This window comes from Heterodontus francisci, chromosome 1 (genome assembly GCF_036365525.1).
Source record: "Heterodontus francisci isolate sHetFra1 chromosome 1, sHetFra1.hap1, whole genome shotgun sequence".
Lineage (NCBI taxonomy): Eukaryota > Metazoa > Chordata > Chondrichthyes > Heterodontiformes > Heterodontidae > Heterodontus > Heterodontus francisci.
The window spans coordinates 266085389-266109488 of record NC_090371.1 but is presented as its reverse complement, the minus strand read 5'-3'; positions in this window follow the sequence as shown (position 1 = coordinate 266109488).

Below are 24100 nucleotides of genomic sequence, written 5' to 3'. Positions count from 1 at the left end.
ACCAGAATGGGACACAATACTCCAGCTGAGGCTGAACTAGTGTCTTATACAAGTTCAACGCAACCTCCTTGCTCTTGTACTCTATGCCCCTTTTAATAAAGCCCAGGATACTGTATGCTTCATTAACTGCTCTCTCATCCTGTCCTGCCACCTTCAATGACTTATGCACATATACACCCAGGTCCCTCTGCTCTTGTACCCAGTTTAGAATAGTACCCTTTATAATTGCCTCTCCATGTTCTTCCTACCAAAATGAACTACTTCACATTGCTCTGCATTGAACTTCATCTGCCACCTATCCGCCCATTCCTCCAACTAGTCTATGTCCTTTTGCAGTTCTACACCATCCTTCTCACAGTTCACAATGCTTTCAAGTTTCATATCATGTAGATAATTCCTATCAATAGGATGACAGGAAGACGCTATTATGGATTACTTCCTTGAACATATACACACACATCCCTAAATAAATACCGCATGAACCCACAAAACATAATTGGTTGAGTGAACGTATCCGTGTAAACATTATGCTTTTTCAAATTCAAGTCTTGACCCATTACACAATTATATATTGGCAGATCTATGTAATACATACAATAGTTTGTATAAATAGGTGCATTACACCAAACACATAAAACAATTTACTGAAGAGATGTGGGAATAAGCCAAATAAAACCATGATACATTTACATGATATTTGTGGGTACAATTACATATTTCCAGAAGTTACATTTAATTAAATTGAAATTAAACAAAATATTAAATACAAAATATTACACCATCTCAATCTTTGAGCATAGAGTTATATAAAATTGTGCACTTCTGCAGTTTTTAAAAAGTAGAACAAATGTTGTGCCCCTCACAAGAGGCAGGGAAGACCAGGTCAGGTACATCACAGACATTTCAGCACAGAAGCAGCCCATCATGTTTGCACCAGTACTTACTCTCTACTCTATTTTCATTAGCCTACCTCTTTCCCCATCCACCTTAATAGGGCTCTTCAAGTGTTTACCTGATTTTCATAATTAACTCAAGTCTAATAGCCCTTTGTGATAATGCTTTCCATATTCTAATAACCTTTAGAATGAAAAAAATCTTCAAATCAAAGAATCCGTCTGGAATCTCCTAAGAGAAAAAGCTAAGCAAATAACTCCTGTAGCTGCTGACAAAAAAAGGAAATAAAATTAGTTACATTATAGAAGTTGCAGACTTAGTATTACAGTAGGCGGGGGGGTCTCATCCACCAGCCGAAAAGTTGGTGGCAAGCCCGCCTCTGCCGGCCTGAGGATCCAGACCGGAGTTTACGCTCCCCAGGCCCTTAATTGATCTTGGGTGGGACTTCCACCTCATTGAGGCAGGAAGTCCTGCCTAATGGAGCTGCCGGCCAATCAGCGGGCCAGCAGCTCTCAGTCCCAGCAGCACCACCAGGAGGGGTGGCCACCGCTGGGACAACACTCAGCTTCAGTAAGACGATTGATGACAGCCCTGGAAAAAAGGCAGGTTTTAGGACCTCGCCAGGGACAATCGGTCAAGCCCTGGTGAGGCAAGAGTAAGGGCGAGGGGCAGGGGCGGGGAAAATGTTGTGCATTGGCACAGGGTGCCCAATCAGGAGGGACCCCCCACCACGCCAGAATGCCTAGTTTTATCGAGCACATTTTCTGAGGCCTCAGCCACTCACCAGCCGAACATAAAAAACCCGTGGCAGATAGTGGGCCGCTTAAGGGCCTGGATTTTCCAGGGACAGGCAGGCTGTTTCTCACCGCCACCCTGCGTAAATTAGCAGTGGAGGCAGGAGTGGGTCGGACAGGGGCCCCCCCCCCCCCCCCCAGATTCCCACTCCATTTTGCACCCCCAACCCCGGCCACCAGCCCACTTTTTTGTAAGGTGTAAAAATCTGGCCTACGTCTCGCAGAAGGCAGGTTAAAGAATGATAAATGACTCGTCATTTTAGTTTTGTTTCCCCTTTGAAATATAGTTACTTTAGCCTTTTCATTCAAATGTTAAAATCAGACAGCATGCAAACTGGTGGTTATCATGCAAAGTGTTGTCTGCTATATTATACACAAGTGATCCAATTTCCACTGCACCAGTGCTTTCCCTACAGATACTTACTAACTAGCTAAAATAAAGTAATTGCAGAGGTACAGTTTGGAGGGGCAGGTGGTCAGACACTCCTAGCCAAGCATGGACGTTTGGGTATTGCAACCAATACAAATCACAAGGTTTTCAGTAAACAAGTTCTAACAGCTGCTGTGTTTTCCTTTGGTGACAAAGTGATGTGAAAAATTTATATTCTAACAATTAAATTCAGTGAATTTTCATTTGCTTTAAGCTAAAAGCTTATTTGCGCTAGTCCTTCCAAAAGTTGATTTCGACTTGGAGGTTTACGATGATCACATCATTTGGGTTTGAAATCACAAGGAATATAAATTAAGTGTGTTGCCAAGCCTGATTTACCAAGTCCATTTGTGAACTTACCTTACCTTAAATTGCCTCTTTTCTGCTTGATATCCATATCATCAATGTTCTCTTTTACATAGCGAATAAGTTTCATATATTTCACACACATTTTCAGTTCAATCTATATCATGATCAAATTTGATGAAATTAGGCTTGACTCACCACCACGGGAAAAAAAAAATTCACTAATTGAGTTCATGAAAAGCTTTGCACACAAATAGCCCAGTGCAATGAGCATCTTTGCATTAAACATTTGGAATCTTTAAACAAATAGTAATTAGAAAAAGTTGCAATGCCTCTGGCAAAAATAAAAATCATAATTTTAAGATATTAAGCCATTTAAAATAAAATCAACAAAGCAAGAGCTAAATCGATAAAACTCGGAAAAAAATCCCCTATTCCCATATTGCACGCCTGCACATTGCTGAAAGATGAGGGTGTAACCTACTTTTGATCCTCCGTTCACCTTCAGGGGATGAGTTGGTGGGGAAGATGAGTAAGGGTGATGCAAGTTGATTTATATTCAGTTTATCCTCCGCATAAGCTACATCATCTTACAGATAGCTGATTCACTCTGTCACACCAGTGTCATAGTAACAAAACTATTTTTTTTTTTTTAAGTTATTTTTCCTGAGAATATTTGGTGCATTAAATTGCAAGAGCGGTAAGCAGATGGTCAAACAAAACATTAAAATCTCTGCTCATCTCAAACGGGCCCTGTGGAGACAGTAATCAAAACCTCCCAAACTATTCAACAAGATCTTTGTATAAAACTATACATACACTGTTATGTAAAGGGGGAAAAGGGGTGTGGGAGTTTCCCGTTGTTCACCTCCCAACTGACCGTAATCATGATTTGTTAAAAGTGCTGCATTAGTCCCAGAGTGTTTTTAGAATCAAATAAGCAAAGAAATGGCAAGTTTTCTCATAGGTTAAAATCAAAAATTTTTTTTTTTTTTTTAAAACGCACAATTCCTGAAATGGTTGCAACAGCAGACTGGATGGATAGACGGACAGACAGACAGACAGAAAGGGTAGGATGTAGTTTGAAGTCCAAATGAGGCAAGTGCTTATGGTTTACAGTAAACCTGTTCCGTCTTCTCAGGAAAAAAAGTCTCTTTAAAGGTGCAGGCCTGGGCATTTGTTGGCTTGAACTAATTGAGGTGTTGTAGAGTTCTACTGGTTACAACTCAGCACAAAGCTGGTGGTGTGGATTTTGTTACCTTCACAGATGGAGTGTCTCAAAGTCACCTTGGTAATATCTCTGCTGTAGTGGCTGTTTCATTTGTTGTTAAGCAGGATTCTTCTTTCTTGGCTGGATCTCTTGCACAGTTTCTGGCTGAAATAGCTTACGAGAATTTGGCTTGATCTCCCCCCTCTGTCTAGAGGGCCACCTTTTTAAAAAAGGTAAAAATCCATCACATTTGACTTTCTGTTAGGAGACACATGGCCAATCCCCTGGTGTGACCACACAATGGACCAGGATATGAAAGCCAAGGCTATCAAGTGATGTCTGAATAGGGATAATTCTGTTACACAGTCTACTTCACTTTTTCATTTTGGTTTGGGCTGTGAGTCAGTCTATCTCTAGAACCCTTTTTTTTTCATTCATGCTGCAAGGGGTCATCAATATGCAATAGTGCTCCTTTCAGTTTCAAAGGGGTTCTCCCCAAAGTTATTTCAGATAAGGTTAACAAATTTCATCTTTGCAGACAGGTTTGTTGATTTCCATTACAGTATGGATGTCACGCCCACTGGAAGTGCAATGATACAACAATTGTGGACTAACTCTGAAGAGTTATGAAAAATGGAGTTTGTCTTTAAAAAACTTACTTTTATTTTTTAAAAAGTGAACAATGGTCCAAAATAGCCACTGAAAAGGGGATTGGCCTTTTGTGTATTAAAACAGTCCAAAGACAAAGGACAAATCTTCAAAGGCAAAAGATGTTAATGGTACCCATCTTACACCCATCCTAAAAACATTGCAGAACTGAATGTCCTGAGCCATTGTGCAATCACCATGAGGAAGAGATGAGAATGTCTTCTATCAGGAGGTGAGAGGTGACACAGTTTTACCTTAAAAAGACACAGGCAGACACACAAAAGGTGAAGCTACTTGTGACAGCTCGAGTTCCAGCCAAGCCAGGAAACAGATGCCCTGCTGAAAAAATCCAACATCTACAACAGAGAAGTAACCCACCATCTTCAACAAAACCTTCAAATCAAGAGAGAAATCTACAATCATATCAGGCCTACATCCATCTAGAACTTGATTCTCAAGAGAATTCAACAGAATTATCGTAACCTCTTCCCCCTCCCACTAAAAACCACCTTCCTCTTTCCCTTCTTGTGTGTATGTGGGCAAGCGAGTGCGTGAGTGGATGCGTTTGTGACAACTTTGGGATAAGGCGAATCAATCAATAAACAATTGACTTTTCACCTTTTAAAAACCTACAAGAAAACATGCTGTCTGGTTATTTGAAAAATAAAACACCAAGGGGCTAAACTTTAATACAAATACACTTGCTGCAGTCAGGTGGGGAGTTGAACATTGGGAACCACTCACGTTACACCATGTCGTCATAACAAGGGATCATGTCACCGCTACTCCATTTTGACTGTGATACAAGTGTCTTAAGTTCTTGTGGTTTTGTTTAATGTTTTTTAATTCATAGTTCTTATATTTCCCAGTTTATTTCATCATGGCTTCTTCTGTGTATGACAACACACACAAAATCATGAGGGGTCTGGACAGAGCAGATAGGCAGAAATTGTTCTTATTGGCGGAAGGGTTGAGAACCAGAGGACACCGATTTAAGGTGAATATCAAACGAACCAACAGCCACATGAGGAAAAATGCTTTTAAAAGCGAATTGGATAATTATCTGAACAGAAAAGATTTGGAGGGCTATGGGGAAAAAGGCAGGGCAACGGGACTAGGTGAGTTACTCTTGGAGAATTGGCACAGACACAATGGGCCGAATGGCCTCCTTTGGTGCTGTAGGCATCCTATGATTCTACGAAAAACTGACTGGAAATCTATTCTTATTCTGCAGCAACCCTCTCCTCTCTGTCGCAACCATTCCCAATCATTATAGCAGTTAACAAATATTAAGCCAAAAGCATGAAATTACACTGCAGAGACAATATATATAGTGAAACAAACAGTTATTATACTTACAAATATAATTTGATATTGCTGGCAGACTAAGAAGAGAATGGGACACAAATATTTAAATTATCTTCAAAAAAACATTTTCCTGGAAAAAGAGGGTGCCTTACACAATATGTAAACACTTCAATTATATAATGAATGCATAATTAAAATGTCAGCTGGAACATTTGACATGGCTATGAGCTTCTAAGCTTCAAATTCTTCAAAAGCAAATGCTTTTCATTAAAAGTTGTACAAGAGGCTATTTTTAAAAATAGAAACATACAGTACAGTAATTCTCGGTAACCAGTGTTTACTGGAGAAAGGATAGAATCCCTTCAAGCACATTAACTGCTTTTCCATCACAGTCACAATGTATTATACAGTACTAGCATCTGGAGACAATTGTCCCCACAGGGCCGGAAGTATTTGTAGCACCTCAGTGATGACCAATGCATGTTTAAGAAGTGACACGCTTTGTAGTGGAGAATAGAATACATGAAATTTAGTCATTAAGCCTGTTCTGTCCACAAACGGTGTACTCTTACATGGACTCTGCACAACCCATTTAATTTCCCAAGAAATAATTCAATATTTTTCCTTAACCTCACTGATAGATTAAAATATGTTTGTAGAGTTTTTTTTCTTTTGAGTTCACGAAGAGGATGCAAGAGATTATAGTCTGTACTTGAATTTTTTTTTTTTGTTTACTTACCACTATATGATTTATCTTGCTGTATTGTGCTTGTTTCTGCACCATTATCTTTGGGTAGTTGGCACTGTCTTTCTAAGTTAACACAAGGGGTTAACCACAGAGCTATGTTAATGTTTTCCAGGGGAGGATTTGGGGGCAAGAGGCGGTTCCCAGACAGTTTAGAGATCACCACTCCAGAATACTTGTCTAAGCCTACATTCCATTTTTCACTTAACTGATTCAGTTTCCAAGCGTGACATTTCTATGGTCTCATCAGCTCAGGAGACATTGAAGTTATCTGGAGCATAATCATTTCAATTTGCTCTTACCAATACAACGATGAATCATTTTCCTAACCAGCTGATTTTAAAACATATATATTGTTACAAGCACAATAGTAACTCCTTCAGCTAGAAAGATATTCTGTATATATATGTACAATTTAGGGAAGGGGGAAAAAGATCATAATCTCAATCATTTGCATGAAAGCTTATTGATTTTTTACCTGTATCTTCTGCATTCACATTCTAAGTTTAATAAGCTGCTTACTTCTTCATTATCCACTCCCATCAGAATTTTTTTTAAATCCCCTAGGGTTCAGCCAACAAGAACATGTCCAGTTCTGGTACTCTTGATAAATTTTACAAGTGCTTTTGTTAAGTTATCAAAAGGGTTTAAAGGCTGGAAAAGGAACATAAGCTACGCTTTTAAAAAATTGAGGAGGAACATGTCCTCTCTCTCCCTTCCACAGCAGTTGTACCAAAGGTGCCAAATCTTAGGATAGCCTTTCTCCAAACTCTTTCCAATACATTATTGTCTGTCTGAAAGTAGTTTAAGTTAACAAGTGGAAAATACTACTGACTAGTTTTAAGACACATCGTTTGCACGAAACTTTTCGTTGGTTTACAAACAAATTAAATTTTAATCAGAAGACATAAGGCAAAATTAATCACTTGCCCACACCATGGTGACGAAACAGCCCATAACTCTTCACCTTCAGATGATATTGGTGAATAATATTTTTCCTAAGTCTTCATCTTTTGCCAGATTTTAAATCAGATGATTCAGTAAGTTGTTTATTGCAAATTATTTTATTGGTTTCAATATTCTTTCATTATCATCTTTCAACTTGGAGAATTTGGTGACCTAGAAATTCAAGTCGCTCAAATGCACGATTTTAAAATGCTGCTTATGCATCTTGTTGCATCGGATGATTGGAAAGATGAGCAATAACATTAGAACACTAGACCAGGATATCTGAAAGAAAGGAAGGTTTTATGGTATGTAGAATAATTTATAGAGCTGATATTCAGTGGCGAATTGCAAAGCAGTCACATATATATATAAGCTGGTTTTGAACAGGTTAAGTATTCAAGTGGTAACAGGAAAACTACACAAACAAGGCAAAGAGAGAGAAATTAGGGAAATGTTTTTCCTTTTACAGATTGTTAGGACACAGAGCACCTTACTAGAAAAAGAATGCAAAATCACATTTGAAAAGGTTATGGATATAGCTTTGAAGGAAAATGTTATAGATATGGGGAAAGCAGAGAGAAATGGGACCAAGTGCATAGCGCCTTCAGAGAACTGGCACATAATGAGACAAAAGCCTCCTTCTGCAAGATGCTATGGTATTATATGGCTAGAATATGTATAACAGTTGATCGCTTTGTATATCTATTTAAATACTATGATGTTGAATGAATTGCAGGATTCTCAAATGTACTAAACACTGTCAGGCTCAGTCTATGGCAAGATCCATTTTATTTTTAAAGTGTTGACATCTACCTGCAGTACCTGTTACTCTAGTCAGTGAAACACTGATAGATCATTCCTGCATAATATGTCACATAATTTTAGACTAAAATCTGGTTGTTGCAAGTCTTCATACAGTTCAGCATAATCATTAGTAACTGTCATTTAGTTACAATGGTAACAGATTTTGAAGTGAAATGTTGGAATCAGGATAATAAATCTAATAGGTTTGAGCAGACTAGTCATCGCAGACAAACTTCAAGCTTTAGTTTCTTCCCAATTTTTGAACATGCCCTCTCCGAGCCCCTTGTCGCTCAAGCCCTGTTGGTATCTCAGCATGTTGCTCTAATACATTTATCTGTACATTTCCCTCATCTCACAGTGGACAGGGCAACACACCTAGCAAGTTTTAACAGCCCCTGCCTCCAGCATTATTAAGTCTGAAACACCCCAGCAACCCCTAATCTATCCCCTTCACTACAGCACAATTTTCAATCCTGTCAAATCTCGTCAACATGCAAACGAGATCAGCATTGTTTAACAGCCATGTCATCAGCCATCCATTCGCAGACCTTCAAACCTTGCCCTTGGAGAACAGTCAATCCTGTCCCAACGAGATCAGAAGGGCTTTCAAACCCAAAGGGGGATTTAAAAAAAAGCTCCCTCCACCACAGATATAAAATGGAGGCTGGAAAGGCGAAGAACTCACAATCATCCTCCCACGCCCACCACAGAAAATTAAATCTGAGCAATGTAAAGGGGAACAGAGGTTTAAATCCTTCCTCTCCCACCAAACAAGATGAAAAATCAAGCCTGCAATGGGAAATTAGAGATCACCACATCCCTCCCCACTGAGAAGGCAATATAGGGCAGCAGATTCGAAGAGTAAGCTATTCCTAGCACCTCTCTGAACTTCCACAACTGCTCCACCCCTGCCGTCCACAGAAGAAAATCCAGACGTGCAAATAGCAAAAGGAGCTCAATTCAACTAATGCTCCACCCTCTAATTCTGCTTGATCTCAACTACCCTGTATGCAATGCCACTGGGCATTGACCAGTAATATGCAAAAGTCTATTTTTTTCCCTTCTTTGCAAGCTCAGAAAAGCTCAGAATTTATTGCACGCATGATAAAATGAAAACACCAGAATGCGTAAAATTAAATATATTGTGCTCAAAGATGCAATTTTACAGGAATACCAATTTCAGAACAGACCATGTAAACCCTTGTAAATAAACTGCAGTACTTTATGCACAAAAAGTACCATCTAACAGTGCTTTTAAAAAAAATATTTAAAATCTAAAGTCCAGCAACTCAAGTTTCTCTCCCTCCCAACTGCACGAGTCATTATACAATTATAATTGCTCTCCCATTCTGAAAAATCTTGTTTTTAAATCAGCAGGTACAGATGGTTCTGCTGCATTTCCACAAAATAAAGCTCTCAGCTGACTTGTCAGTAGGGTAGGCAAATGGGGTACAAGGAGACAGGGAGGTTCTTGAACGGAGGACTATTTAACAATCGAATGCTTCAGACTAAATGGCTAGGAGGGGATTTCGTAGATCATTTAAAAGAGGAATAATATCAATATTTGAATAGAAGGAAGATAAAAGGATCAGGGAATAATAGGGTTACAGGAAATCACACCAGCATCAGCTAAGGAATGGAGGGCAAATTGACCTCCTGCTTTAATCTCTATCATTTGAGGAAAGCTCTCCTCAATTGAGTTTAAGCCCCAGAAATGCTGGTGCTAAACTGAGTTTAGGGCATTGTAGTGAAACGTACAGACACCCACTATTTGTATCGAGCATACCCAGGTCACATATAGCACAGTAGGGCCATTCTACCTCAGCAATGTACCTCAACCTCAGAAGAACACCTGCCATTGTACAAGCAAGACAATTTTTTCAATTTTCATACAATACATTCTGTGGCCTCAGTGTGATTGCTACAGAGAGAAAGTTTTGAGCTGTAGGCCTGTCAGTTAGATTGGGGAGTGACTAAATTCTGTACACATGGAACACTTACAGCCAGCAAACAGATGAATGAAACGCATCAGTCAGGGTGAATTTGAACCCAGATTCCAGAAATTAAAAGGCCTGTGTTAACTCAGTTCCCCAGATGCAATTTCCGAACTGTTTGAGATCTTGAATGGGCACTCTGCAGACTGGAGATGTTGTTCCTACTGAGTCCTGCTTAAATTGGCTTTGCCCAGCTCATGCCATGTTGTGCAGTGCCAGCTCCATCTGTTGAAAGTACATTTGAAGGTACACCATCCGTCAAACACCATATACATCTCAGCAGTGATACATCATGACAGATGCTAACTTTATTCAGCCAGAGATCAAAACAAACCCATTTTCACATTTGTAAAATAATCACATGGATTCCCTTTTACTGATTTAAGAGGATTCTTCTAATCTTTGTACACATGTGGGCGAGCACTCAAATGCACAATAATGTTGCAGTGCAGTTCATGTAAAAATAGAATTAAATGTGAAATGCCAGGTTTATAATCATCCTGCAAAGACAATCTGTCTTAAGAAATGTGAAAAGGCATTTTCTTGTGAAGTTAATAAATAAAGGAAACATTCACTTAAATTTTGTTCACTAGGTGACTGTCTACTAGTAAAGATTTCTAACCTTAAAAATAATTATACTTAGTTCTAAGAAAATTAGCAATTCAGCAGAATGCCAGGGTTCTTCCTGCATTTTAAAGCAAAAGTTTGCAAGCATTCCAACAAATACTTCAATATTAGTGAAGCAGAAGGACACAGCCTCCTCTAGACAACATTACAATCAACACAAAATTCTTAACTAATGTTACTTCAGCTGGTTATACTGATCACCCTGAATAGCTGCGAAGCAAAATTTGCTTTACTGCATCTTGTGATTTGCAACTTAAGTATACTAAAGAAAAACAGGGACAATAGACAGGAAAGGTTTAACAAAATTTCATCCAAATAAAATAATTTTGAAAACCGACAGAACAGAGACAGTCGCAGCCCCAGTAGTTTGATATTTTCTTTGTCAAACATATAGGACTCTTTCCAGTAGTGGCTACCAAAAAGAACCAGTGACACAACCACAGATAACATTTAATGGTAACAGTAAACAGTGAGTTTACATGCTGATTACAGCTCAGCTTTTTTTGCCCTACAGAGGGACAGCAGAAAGTCTGCACAAACCAAGACTTTTTAAAAATAATAGTCAATGGGTGAAAGTCAAATACCAATGCAAGGAATGGATATCTCCAAAGTTTAATCAACAGAACTCATCCAGGTTATTAATTTAGCAAATCCTTACAGATCAAGTCCACTGTTTTCTTCGGTGCCTCTCTCGGCATTCTCCAAAGGGCCCATCAAGGCACTCATCACAGACTCATGACCAGCAATCCCAAATGGCCCATCCTCCTCTCTCACTGACTCTCTAATCCAGAGTACCAACCTTCCTCATATTCCACTCACCCATTCCACCACTGACCCTGTGAACTGTCAATGGATCAACAATCACTGCTTACCTCCACATCACACTCCATTCACTTGTGAACAAAGCCCTTGCCATATTGACCTTATTGTGGATGTCTGCATTGAAGTCACAGCCTCGGCAGAAACTTGACTCATGGGGTCAGACATCTTGCTCTTCACTGAAGCTTCCACGTTTGACTATATCTTCCATCACCTGCCCCACCAAAACCACCACAGGTAAGGTGTTACCCAAACCACCAAATTTCATCTGTCCCCTTGCTGCTCAAGCACTTTCTCCTTTGAGCATCTCATTTTGCTCCTCTCCTTTAAAATCCTTGTTCTCTTCCACCTGCACAAACCCCAACCCAAGTTTCTCACTGAAGTATCCTTTCTTCCCTCAGCCTCTACACCAAGCAACTTCGCATACTCAGAGATTTCAGCCTCCATCACAACTCACCTTTCCCTCTCCCCTGAGTTCATTGTCCTTCTTTAACCTGTCCCTCCATATACATAGCCACCCTTGATCCCATCACCTCAACTTATCTCTCCAGTTCCATTGTCTCAATCACAGACATGGCCATCTCTGATCATTTCCTTGTATCCCTTACCATTCATTTTGCACCCCCCCTCCTCACCTTCCTTCTGAATCAACACCTGGAGAAAACTCTCCCACAAAATCACTTACAGACAGCACTTTCAAACTCCCAAATGTTTCGCCTTTGGTCTTTCACCACAATACTTCTGCTACTGCAGCTCTGTTGAATCACATCTACACCTTCATCTTTGATGCTCTTGTCCCTTTAATATGCTTAATCTCTCCCACCAAAGTCATTCCCCCTGTTATTGTCCCCATTTTTGCTCCCTTAAGTACCATGGATGCAAATATGAATGTTTATGGCATGCAACTTGTTATAGCTAGCCAGTCAATGCTTGATCTGGCTAAACCACACCAAGCCTTGCTCTCTTCTGCCAAAACTGTTCACTATCCCAGATTATGCTGGATCCCATGATAGTGGCAAAAAAAAAAGCCAGTGGCTACCAACCATGGCCTTTAACCCCTGTGTCCTGACCCGTCCACCCTCACTGCCAAAAACAAGTGCAAAGAGCTCGTATTTTTTTTGTCACTGAATCCTTCCATCCAACTACCTACCTTCCCCTACCAAACCAACCATCCCTCTAGCCTTGAACTCACATCTTTCTCTAGTTTCTCTCCTATCTCTCCCTCATGTCCTCTCCAAACTCAGTTGGCCCAGGAGAGCCACCTCCTGCCCTATTCTAATTAAACTACTGACCACGCAACTTCCCTTCCTGGCCCCCAAGCTAGCTGATGTTGGTAATGGCTCCCTCTTCTCCTGTACTGCCCCTCGCCTTTACAAATCTACCCTTCTTCAAAAACCCACCCTTGACCATGTCCTTGCAAAGTACAGCCCTATCTCCAATCTCCCTTTCCTCTCCAAGGTCCTTGAACATGTCAAATCCATGTCCATCTATCCTGCAACTTCATTTTGAACCTCTCCAAATCAGGCTTCTGCCCTACAACAGCACTGAAACAACCCTAATTAAAAGTCACAAATGACATCCTCTGTGGCTGTGTCCATGGAGTGGGATCTCTACGCCCTTCTTGACCTCCAAGTGGCTTTGACACGGTTGACCACACAATCCTCCTCCATCGTCTCTCCTCCGCTGTCCAGCGGAGTGGGACTGACTTCGCCTGATTCCACTTGTATCTGCAATGGCTTCTCTTCCCACCTACTGCATCGTTATCTCTGGAGTCACCAAGGATCCAAGCTTTTAGCCACGCATCTTAATATTTCATTCTTTGGCTCAGTGTCAAATTATCTGATTACGCTCCCATGAATCAGCTTGGGACATTCTCTTATGTTGAAGACACCATATAAATGCAAGTTGTTCTTGAAAATGCATTCAGACTTATGTTATGTAGTTTTGAAGACCCTTTACACATATCAACACTAGGTAAATAAAAGACTGAAAACCAAGCAAGACCCCTTGGATTATAAACAAACCCTTTCTGAATTTTTTTGAAAATCATATGCAGCCTCACATCACAGTTTATGAGTTAACGATTAAGAAATATATGTTTTCTTGGTGCTCTTCACTTAACCCACTAGCTGTTGACACATGCTGGCAGATTGTTACCACCTAGAATAAATTAACCAATGTATGAATCCAAAGGTAACCATTCAAACAGAACAGTTGCGTCTTGGTCAGACAAACAGAAACAATAAAAATCCATTTACCACAAACACTTCTATTGAATACAATGGCAAACGTAACTACAATATGGACAGACATATGCATTGGTTACCATGCAGTAACTTTGCTACAGAGTAAAGGCACACACACACACAAACACACACGCTGCAATTTTCATTTGATTTACACCAATGATCTAAAATTGTATCCAAATATATGTGTCCACACAAATGGAACATTTTTTAAAATGATGTATTAACAGATGACATCACATTGTGTACATTTTTAACTAATTATTTTACAAAATAAAACATGCCCTTTGCCTGCAGCCATCTTCATATATTTAAATGGGAATGCAAAAGAGCTACATCTTGGAGATAGGAGTAGCGAAAATCAGGTTATTAGTTGCATGGACTGTAGACCCTTGAATAAAAAGGCATCATTGCAATCTCTGAATAACATAACTTTAAAACCTGGCAGAATTCAAGTGGCAGAACCTTGCGATTCCCTCATAGGGAACTCTGCTCTTACTCTGTTTTTTTGGGGGGGGGAAGCACTGTGCTGATGTGAGGAACCTCCACACAGAAAGGACACCAGAGAGTTGTGGAAATCAGCAATTCACCAGAACAAAAACGGTTTTCCACTTTTGAGGGAGCTCAATAGAAACAGCAAAGGGTAGACAGAAATTTCAGAATCATGCACAGTCAAAATCAGGTGTAGTAACAGATCCAGTACTTCCAGTGAACAAGGCATTATGAAAAGCATTAATCCTATTTCAGATGGACCAGTCAGGGTAATATAGGCTTACGCCATCAATCATTTTCCAAGCAGTCTTCTTAGAATGCTACAAATGGGTTTCAAATGACTCACCTAACCTGAAATCTTTTTCAGGTGGTTACACCGGTAATCTTGTAGGAGGTATTTATAGTACTGTGAATGTTTCATTGCCCACCAGTCATGAAAGGCTTCAAGTGAACCAGTAAATACCACATATTCATACCTGATGGCCACATACCAGAACTTGGAGCATGGAGAAAAGGTTGAATTAGGATCAGATTGAATATCTGCCCATGCTGTTGGTTTCTCTTGTCCAAATCCTCCTTTCCCCAAAAACTAATTGCAACAATGGATGTTCTTGGCCACTACCATTTTTGACACAATTGCCCGGTGATTATTTCAAAATTAGTAAAAGACACTAATACACTAAAAGAACATAAGTAGTCACAGTCCATTTCAAATGCCAATTAATTTCCAGTAACATCCACACACAGATTTCTCATGCAAATAGGAAATAAAATATTAATTTCAAGTATTCGGAGATAAATCATTGAGGAAGGAATGGGAATGTGTAATTGAAACAAGTGTGTATGTGTATATACACACGTACACACATACCAGTTCCTCCACACAGCAGATGCTGACAGAATCACACCCTACCTTCAGAAACATCAAGGTCTGTGGTACCTTTCACTTGGGTAAAACACCACTGGACATCATTGCCACAGTCTCCGACTCCTAAAAAAAAGACAAATTCGTCACGGGTAGATCAGTTTAACCCGCATTAAGTTCCGTTCTTTTATATAACGATACAAATAAACTGCCCTTATATTAGACTATGGCGAGCAGTGCAGAAGTCGTTGCTTACTTCTCATGGCTGCGAGTTGGCTCCACCGTTACAATCCAGAGACTGGAAACCAACACACGGTCACACCCCAGAGCAAAGCTCCTCAATCATCTGTTGACTGCACCGAGTTGGGTTGACCATGAGTGGAGGTGTCCTGATTGACAGCTCCGGAGACCAATCACACGAAGGCAAACCCAGCGAACCTGCCTCAGGAGCTTTCGGCCACCCAATCAGAAAATACAAAGCAGCTTTCCGCCCGGTGGACTGAAACTGAAGACGGATGTTTGGGTTTGGGAGGATTTGCCACATTTAAAGTGAAATCTGGATTGCAATAGGATGTTGATCATTTGAAATCCAGCTTTTTTTTTAACTGGTCATGTAAATCGATGCACAGTGGCTTACAACAGTTCACCTGGCTGCAGTCACTCGGCTCGTGTTGCAGCCTGAAAAGAAGTTAAACCCTGCAGAGTGGGAGAACACCTGTGCGTGTATAAAACATGACTTTTCTTTTACTATAATTTCAGCAAATGTCCCTTCTGCCCCGAGAGCCTGCCTGTTCTCAATATGTCTACATCACAATCAGTTATTTCCATCTGTATGTAGCAACTGTTGAGTACAGTGGAAGGATGGGGAAGGTTTAGGAAACGATTAGAATTGCAGAGCTGAGAGCACCAAATGTACTCATTCTCGTGCGTGTGGTGATGCTGTCTGGTCAATCCTCGTTCCCTGCTTTTTCCCCAAATACCTTATTCTACTCATTCCCCAAATACTTATCGAATTCCTTTTTAAATGCCACAGTTTCTTCAATCAATGTGGTAAATCATTCCTAGTTCCAATGTTTGGGAAACTTTAAATCCCCACGCCCCTCAATTCTTCTAGTAACAATTTTGAGCATATGCTCTCTTGTTATTGGTTGGCCAATAAAAGACTGGCTAACAATCTTCACCCATGTAAGACATAGTTTCATCAACAGAATTCATTATACTATCTCTCTAGAAACTTTAAATTCTACTCTACTCACACCACTATCCTCATTCAATAGTGCTGATATATTAGCATCAAGGAGTAACTTCAAACAGAAACCCCAAAACTGCCATTTGGTACCAGTCTGGACCTCAATCCAAAAGGATCTGAAGTGAATGCTTCTGTGTAATAAATGCAGTAAATGGAAATGTCTCTGTCAGTAAATTTTTGATACTTTTGTATGTACTTCATGTTGGGGATATTTTCTTCCCCATGCTATCATTTGAGAAGCTGAATTAGTATTTTGTAATGCATTAAAAACAAAAAGACATTTCATTTCACTCCTTATTGATTCTGACACATCTAAATTCAAGTCTCCTCTGCTCTGTTCACAATGTAATTTCTACTGTTTATTCCTGAATGCAAAATGAATATAATAATTTTTTGCAGTGATTAAACACTAGTTTTCTCAAAACCTTATCACACAATTTGTATAATCTTTATGCTGCCTCACTTTGTTTTCCTATTGAAGCTATTCAGTGAAGATTACTTTGCCAACTGACATCAATCAACACTGGAAAACCTAGTATAGCTAGTTTTTACCCACACCTCAAGGACTGCAGTGGTTCAAGAAGGCAACTCATCACCACCTTCTCAAGGGCAATTTGGAATGAGCAATAAATGCTGTCCTAGCCAGCGATGCCCACATCCCCCAAACAAATTTTTAAAATTACAATGTTAACAATGCACAGAAACACACACAAGGCATATACAATGCTAACATTTCCAGTAACTAGAGAATTTTATAACAAGACCATCTATTGCATTAGTTACTTTATAGAGGGAAATGTGGACATTGTAACTATTCATACATATGAAGACAAATCTATAAATTTGATTTTTTTACCTTGCAAGCAATCTGATAAATCTACACACATTTTTTAATACCTCAATTAAATATGTAATGGCTCTCACTGTAATCAAATAAATGTTTTCACTCATTAACCTGACTTCAACCCATTCACAAACTTTATGCTCATGATTTATCATAATTTATCAATATTTAGTATATAGTAATCTGGATCTAGTGGACATGATTTTTGATGGGACTTCTTCAGTTCCAGTGAATAGCAGTGTCATGAATCTAAATTTGTCCACATCCCATAAATAAATGCAACATCTAAACATACATTCACATTCTACACAATTTCATGTACTGTTTCATTTTAGATGATGTGGGGCACCAATCCCTCCTTTTTTTAAGGTTAAAAGGATGCATAAAAAAGTGTTTACAGTCTGAAGTTGATATTTTTATTCTCTTTCTTACGAGGAAGCAGCGATATTAAAATATTAATGGCTGGGAGTGCAAACATGTACCTGAAGTTGACAATCTTAGTATTGATCAAAGGAAGAATGGATGAAAACAAGACACTTTTACCACTCTGGACAATTTTTTGAAGATGAAAAAGATATCTCTTTTGAAAGAGATAGGAATACTCTTCCTGAAAAAAATTTGCAAGTGACTGGCAGACCCAAAATAAGACTCACCAGACAAGTCTTAGCTGTTATAAAAACAGAAGGTGCTGGAAATACTCAGCAGGTCAGGCAGCATCCGTGGAGAAAATGACTTGGTACGTGTGCTTGGAGGAGAAAAAAATATGCCCTAACTGAATTCTGTGCTAGCCTTAGGAAAGACAGTGTTTGACAGCAGTACATCTGGCAAAATTAAGCTCTAGATCTCCACTGTATACATTTCTTCTTGGTTTCTATCTCTCAGAGAATTTCCATCCACTCCCCCGCCCCTCCCCACTGCTCCCCACCCCGGACTGGAAAACATTTGCTTCATTACCCTGAAGCACCATTCTTCTTGGATTCAACCAAACCTCCAAGCCCAGGATATTTTCTGGAATCATTACAGCATAATCCTTACTCAGTAAATTTCAGCTTCCAACTAAATCAAGTGTGACCAAGTATTGTCATCCAATAAATTAAGGCACCAGCTAAATCATTCATTGACTATTTTCAGATAAATTGCTTCTGTGTATTCACAACAACATCTCAAACAGAACCCAAAACAGACACTTGTTCTATATAATGTTTACACAATGCTTGGAAAACCTTCGTATGAAACATAATTGTTGCTGCTATGGCATGTAAACTTTGAATCTCCTTGGTAACTTGCTATGCTTGTTGGATCCCTGAATGTAATTCAATAGTCTTACCTATGTTTATTTATATGCAGCAAATCAAATCAATAAAAGAAGGAAACATGCATGATGCTATTTCAAACAGGAGTATTCAAGCTTCTGAATCCTCAGTGAATGTCGAGGAGCCTCCAGGGCTACATGTCAAGTTTGAATCAATATTCTCATTTATTTGCTCAAACTGTGGATGCGAACAGATTAAAGTGTTCTGATTTACAATGCACACATCAAATGAAACAAAAGCACTAAGAATAGTCATAATTCCAGGTCCACACATTTTAAACAAGGCATTCCAACATGTAAGAAATGTAATGAAAATAGAAACGAAGTTGTTTGAACTCTGTGAGTTGGATTGCCCACAGGCTGTAGTTTGGAAAGTTTAGTCTAAAATAAATTAATATTAAACAAGCATATTTTGGCTGGAATCATATGTAAATATATGTGCCATAGTTAACTTTAATTTAAAATAACTAGGGGGATATTTCAAATACAGAAAACTTAGTGGGGCAATTTTCCCTAGATTTTTTAGGCACCAAAGAGCTTCCGAGATGGTTAAGATGGGGTTTTAAACTGTAAGTCCATTTTCGCCCACATTTAGTGCAAGATGGCATCTTGCAAAAGGAGTTGAAGCTTGTGCTGCCCAGAGAACTGTTAAGGGGTTTATTGTCACTTAAATTGCCTGCTTGCACTCATTAAGGAGGCTGCTACGGGAAAAGGAGACGGTGGATCCTGTCGGATGGTTCCCCGAGCAGACCGCCAAAGTCATTTGACGGAATGCCTCATCACCAGAACTTTCAAACAAGCACCAAGATGTAGCTTGGCTGGTGGTGAGAAGAGCCCTCCCCGTCAGATCCTTCCTGCACGCCCGAAGTCTCGCCCCCTCCGCACAATGCCCCCGCGGTGGCTGTGGTGGGGAAGAGACTGTTGCCCAGCTCCTCCTGGAATGTGTCTTTGCAAAGCAGGTGTGGAAAGAGATGCAGTGGTTTTTGTCGAGGTTCATCCCAAGCAGCTCTGTAACACAGGAGTCTGTGCTCTACGGGCTGTTCCCAGGGACACACACCGAGACAAACATCAGCCGCTGCTGGAGGACCATCAATTCGGTGAAAGATGCCCTTTGGTCTGCCCGAAACTTGCTGGTCTTCCAGCGCAAAGAGTTGTCCACGACCGAACGTTGCAGACTGGCACATTCCAAGGTCCAGGACTACGTGCTGAGGGACGCACTAAAGCTTGGGGCAGCCGCAGCAAAGGCTCAATGGGGAAAGACCACAGTGTAAGGTCTCCCCACCAAGCTGAACTGAGGGGCTGGATCCATGGAAAACCCCTCACACTGTATCCGGAAAATTTTCATTTCCTGTAAAATGTAAAAATGCATCTGGCACGACAATGAAATGGAAGGGTTGTGAGGCAACTCATGATTGTATAGAAGGAAACAGTGCCTTTGCACTGTTTGTATTTTTTGACTTGGTGCTGTTTGAAACGGTTTGGTAATGTACTTTTTTTACAGATTTTTACGAATAAAGTATATTTTGGAAATAAAAAAAAAACTCATTAAGGAGGCTGCGTGGTATTTTGGTGGCTCACACTTGAACTTACATCCTCTCCTAATAGCAACCAGCTGATAGGAAATAAACAAGTCGTTGCAAAGGATTTTAAGCACCACTTAAATGTATATCACCTTTTAAACTGTTCACTTGCTGTGGAGCTTTGAAAAGGATATTTGAAACTTTGCCAAGGCTTCATGTACACTCTATCAACATTTATTCTGAGTACTTCACCTAAAAAGAGTAAGTGCTGTGCTACCCTACATTATTGATCATTAGAGTCAACAGTAGAAGGGAATTGTTTGATCATTTGCATCTTGCTCGCACCCCCGGCCTGCCCTCCCACCCTTGGTCTGCAGGAGAAATGGGAGGAGGTCATGAGGTTAGGCACAGCAACCCCAGCTGTTACAGAAGAAAGGGACAGGAGGATGCAGGACATCCTTCGTCCTCTGGACCTCCTCCATCAAGATTTCCAATGCTGCATTTGAGAAACTGTGTGTCCTTTCATCCAATCCCTGACCCATCCTGAAACTTGCTGCTGTGTGTCAGCCAGAGCATTTCACATCTTCAGTCGAAGTGGGGCCCGCATAAACTGCTGCACTAAAATTGTGCCCAATTATGCTTGAGTGCCAACCTGGCAAGTATCTGCTTTAGGACCTCCAAGCAAGTTCCAAATTATGGCAATCAACAATTAGAAACAAAATTACAAGATAAAACTAGAATTTCAAACAGGCACAGCACCCATTTAGCGCCTATTTTTGCCCTTTCACCAAAATAAACCCTGGAGTATTTTATATATCTTTTGCATTAATTACTTAGGTTTATATGTGTGTCTTTAAGACAGATTTTTATACATTGGCTGCAGGAGAGGTATAGCAGCAATTGTATGATATTACTTTTACAAAGGGTTATATTAAGTTTTGACAAGGTGTATCATCGAACCACTAATGCCATCACTCTTAATTCAAATTTCCTGATAAAAACATGTGAAAAAATTGTGAAAACTTCCAAAATGATGAAAATAACTTTTTAAAGAACTCTTTCAAAGCCACTTTTAAGCATATTAATTATAACCATAAATTTGACAAATTTGTACAAAAGCTTTTCATCATGAGTTCAGATTATTGCTACCATCTGGACCAGAGTATTGCACATATTATAAATGTAATCTCAGGCTTTCGACATATCCATGACAAATATAAAGCAGCCTGTCTTCTTTTGGTCCAGTAGATGTCCTTTCTAATCAGGCATAACTCATAGGATTTTAAAAAGCCACCTACAACCTCAAACCTATTTTGTTGCATATGCTGCAAAGTTTGTTGTTATTGTCTTCTTGGTGACAGGTTTGAAAGGAAGTTTAACGAATGATTTCTAAATGTATATAGACTTCATGATTGGTTGGGTTATGAATAAAGACAGCCTGTTATTTTCTGAATGAGGCTGTTAGTTACAAATTTCTAAGTAGCCTTGGTAACAGATCCAGAGCTATAAAAGGACTGATCTTATGAGTGTAGTTAAACATGTTACCGAAGCTTAAATAGAAATTCAGAACTGCTATCCTCATGCAAAAATAGTGCTTGCCATATTTATAACTTGAGTAATCAAATTTGAAATTTGTATGTGAAGCTGTAAGTGGCCTTTCAAAACTCAAGTGCTGTAACTGATTTAAAGGGACAGCTACCAAACCAAACTCTACATTTGTTTTGCTTCACATAGCCTGCAGTCAAGAATCAATCTAATCTTTGGGTGAGAAACTGGGATTGTGGGCGCTTTGAGGGCCCTTAGAGCTGCAAAATGGTGCCCGTGACACCCGTGCACACTTTTGGGGCAAATCGTGCTGGATGTCATATTGGTGAGGCCATTAGTGCATGCACAGTGAATGACTGCTGGAAGTATGAAGAGCAGGCAGATCATGGAATCAATGATGGCAGCAGTGCCATTTTGGATCTCAATTCTCCAGCTAGTGCCTTTGTTTAACTGTGTATAGCTGAACACCCATTCAGCAGCAGGGAGGAACTGCAGTACTATTTAAAGGGATCATCAACTACTTACAGGTTAATTGCTGATTGATTTCTTCTGGCTGTTGCTTCAACTGTACAAATGTTTGGTGTTTTGTGTAGTTTCAAGTTGTAAACGTCTACTGGGACTGGTGTGGCAGATGCTGAAGGACCTTTTGCTGATTTCAAGGCTTCACTAAGGACCTCCTCACTGAAATCTGCCACCTGCTGCAGCGACAACTGCAACCTCAAAGCAGGGCAAGGACGGCATTGCCAGTGGCTGTGAAGATGACCATGGCGATAAACTTTTATGCGACTGCCTCCTTCCAGACTGGAACTGGAGATGTTTGCAACATCTTTTTATGTTTGCAACATCTTTTTTTTTTATTTGTTTGTGGGAGTCGCTGACTAGGCCAGCATTTATTGCCCATCCCTAATTGCCCTTTTAACTGAGTGGCTTACTAGGGCATTTTAAGAGTGTGGAGTCACATGTAGGCCAGACCACGTAAGGATGGCAGATTTCCTTCCCTAAAGGGCATTAGTGAACCAGATGAGTTTTTACCACAATAGACAATGGTTTCAATGGTCACCATTAGACTAGCTTTTAAATTCCAGATTAATTGAATTCAAATGTCATGGTGGGATTCAAACCCATAACCCCAGAGCACTAGCCTGGACTCTGGATTACTAGTCCAGTGACATTACTACTATGCCACGGCCACCGCCTCCCCTCTCACAGTTTGTTGTCCTCTGTTGCTCAAGGGAAGTTTTCACTGCGGATCTCAAATCAATGCACTACAATTCATCCAGAGAGCAGCAGGTGGAGCGAATGAGCAACTTCGTTTGGATTGCAGGCTTCCCCATAGTGCAGGATGTCAGGCTGCACAGATGTCACTATGCGGGTGTTGCATGTCAACTCTGCCCTACACTGGAATCAAAAGGGATTCCACTCGCTTAATGTCCAGCTGGTGTGTGGCCATAGATAGCAAACCAAGCAGGTCAACGCCTGGTATCCTGGCAACAATCATAATGCCTTCATTCTGTGGCAGTTCACTGTGCCAGATGCCTTTGAGCCGCCATGGCAAACTAAAGGGTGGCTACTAGGCAACAGGGGCCAAATGCTGACAAAATGGCTGATGACTCCAGTTTGCAATCCGCACACATGTGCGCAGCATGCATAGAATGAGAACCATGCTGCCACATATAATGTGATAGAGCAGATCATTGGTAAGCTGAAACTAAGCTTCCACTTCCCGGACAGTTCTGGAGGAGCACTGCAGTACTCGGCAGGGTAAGTGTCAAGATTCATGGTGGTCTGCTGCATGCTGCACAGCCTTACCATCATGAGGTGACGACCCTTGTCACCAGCTTTACAGTGAGGTGAGGAGCAGGAGGAGGAGGGGGAAGGCAGGAGGCAACCTAGACAGACCCTTTCTGGCCAGGTTGTCTGTGAAGAACTCATCCGAGTGCAATATCAATCACAGTAACAATTCCCCTTTCACCAGCAGTCCTGTACCTTACCTTCACTCTATCACTGACCATCACTGTCTCCTCTTGGCCATAATGCAAAGATAAAAACCAACATAAAATAAACACTGTGAACCAAATTTATAAATGAAATCATGCATGTCGCATACAAACATTAATAATCATCCTTGTGCATTCCCTTAGTGCCTCTCTTCCACGTGCCTTGGCCTGTCCTAGTGCTTCGACACAGTGTTACCCCAGTGGCAGCAGCATGGCTGGTAGAAAGCTACTGACTTTCAGGGGGGGAGAGTGTAGATGGCCTTGGAGGACAATCTCGAACAGCTCTGGGCCTAGATGGCCTAGCTGCAGCCTGCACCATCTCGGCATGTGTGATAGCAGACTGTTCTGGCTGGCTGACAGACAACAATAAGGACACTGGCAGAGTCACATGGGTGGGAGGACAAATGCTGTCTTTCTGAGGACAGCAGGTTCCTACTCTGTGGAGCCACTGACACGCCCACATGGTGGCTCCTCAGAAATCATTGTAACTTGTTGGAGGAAAG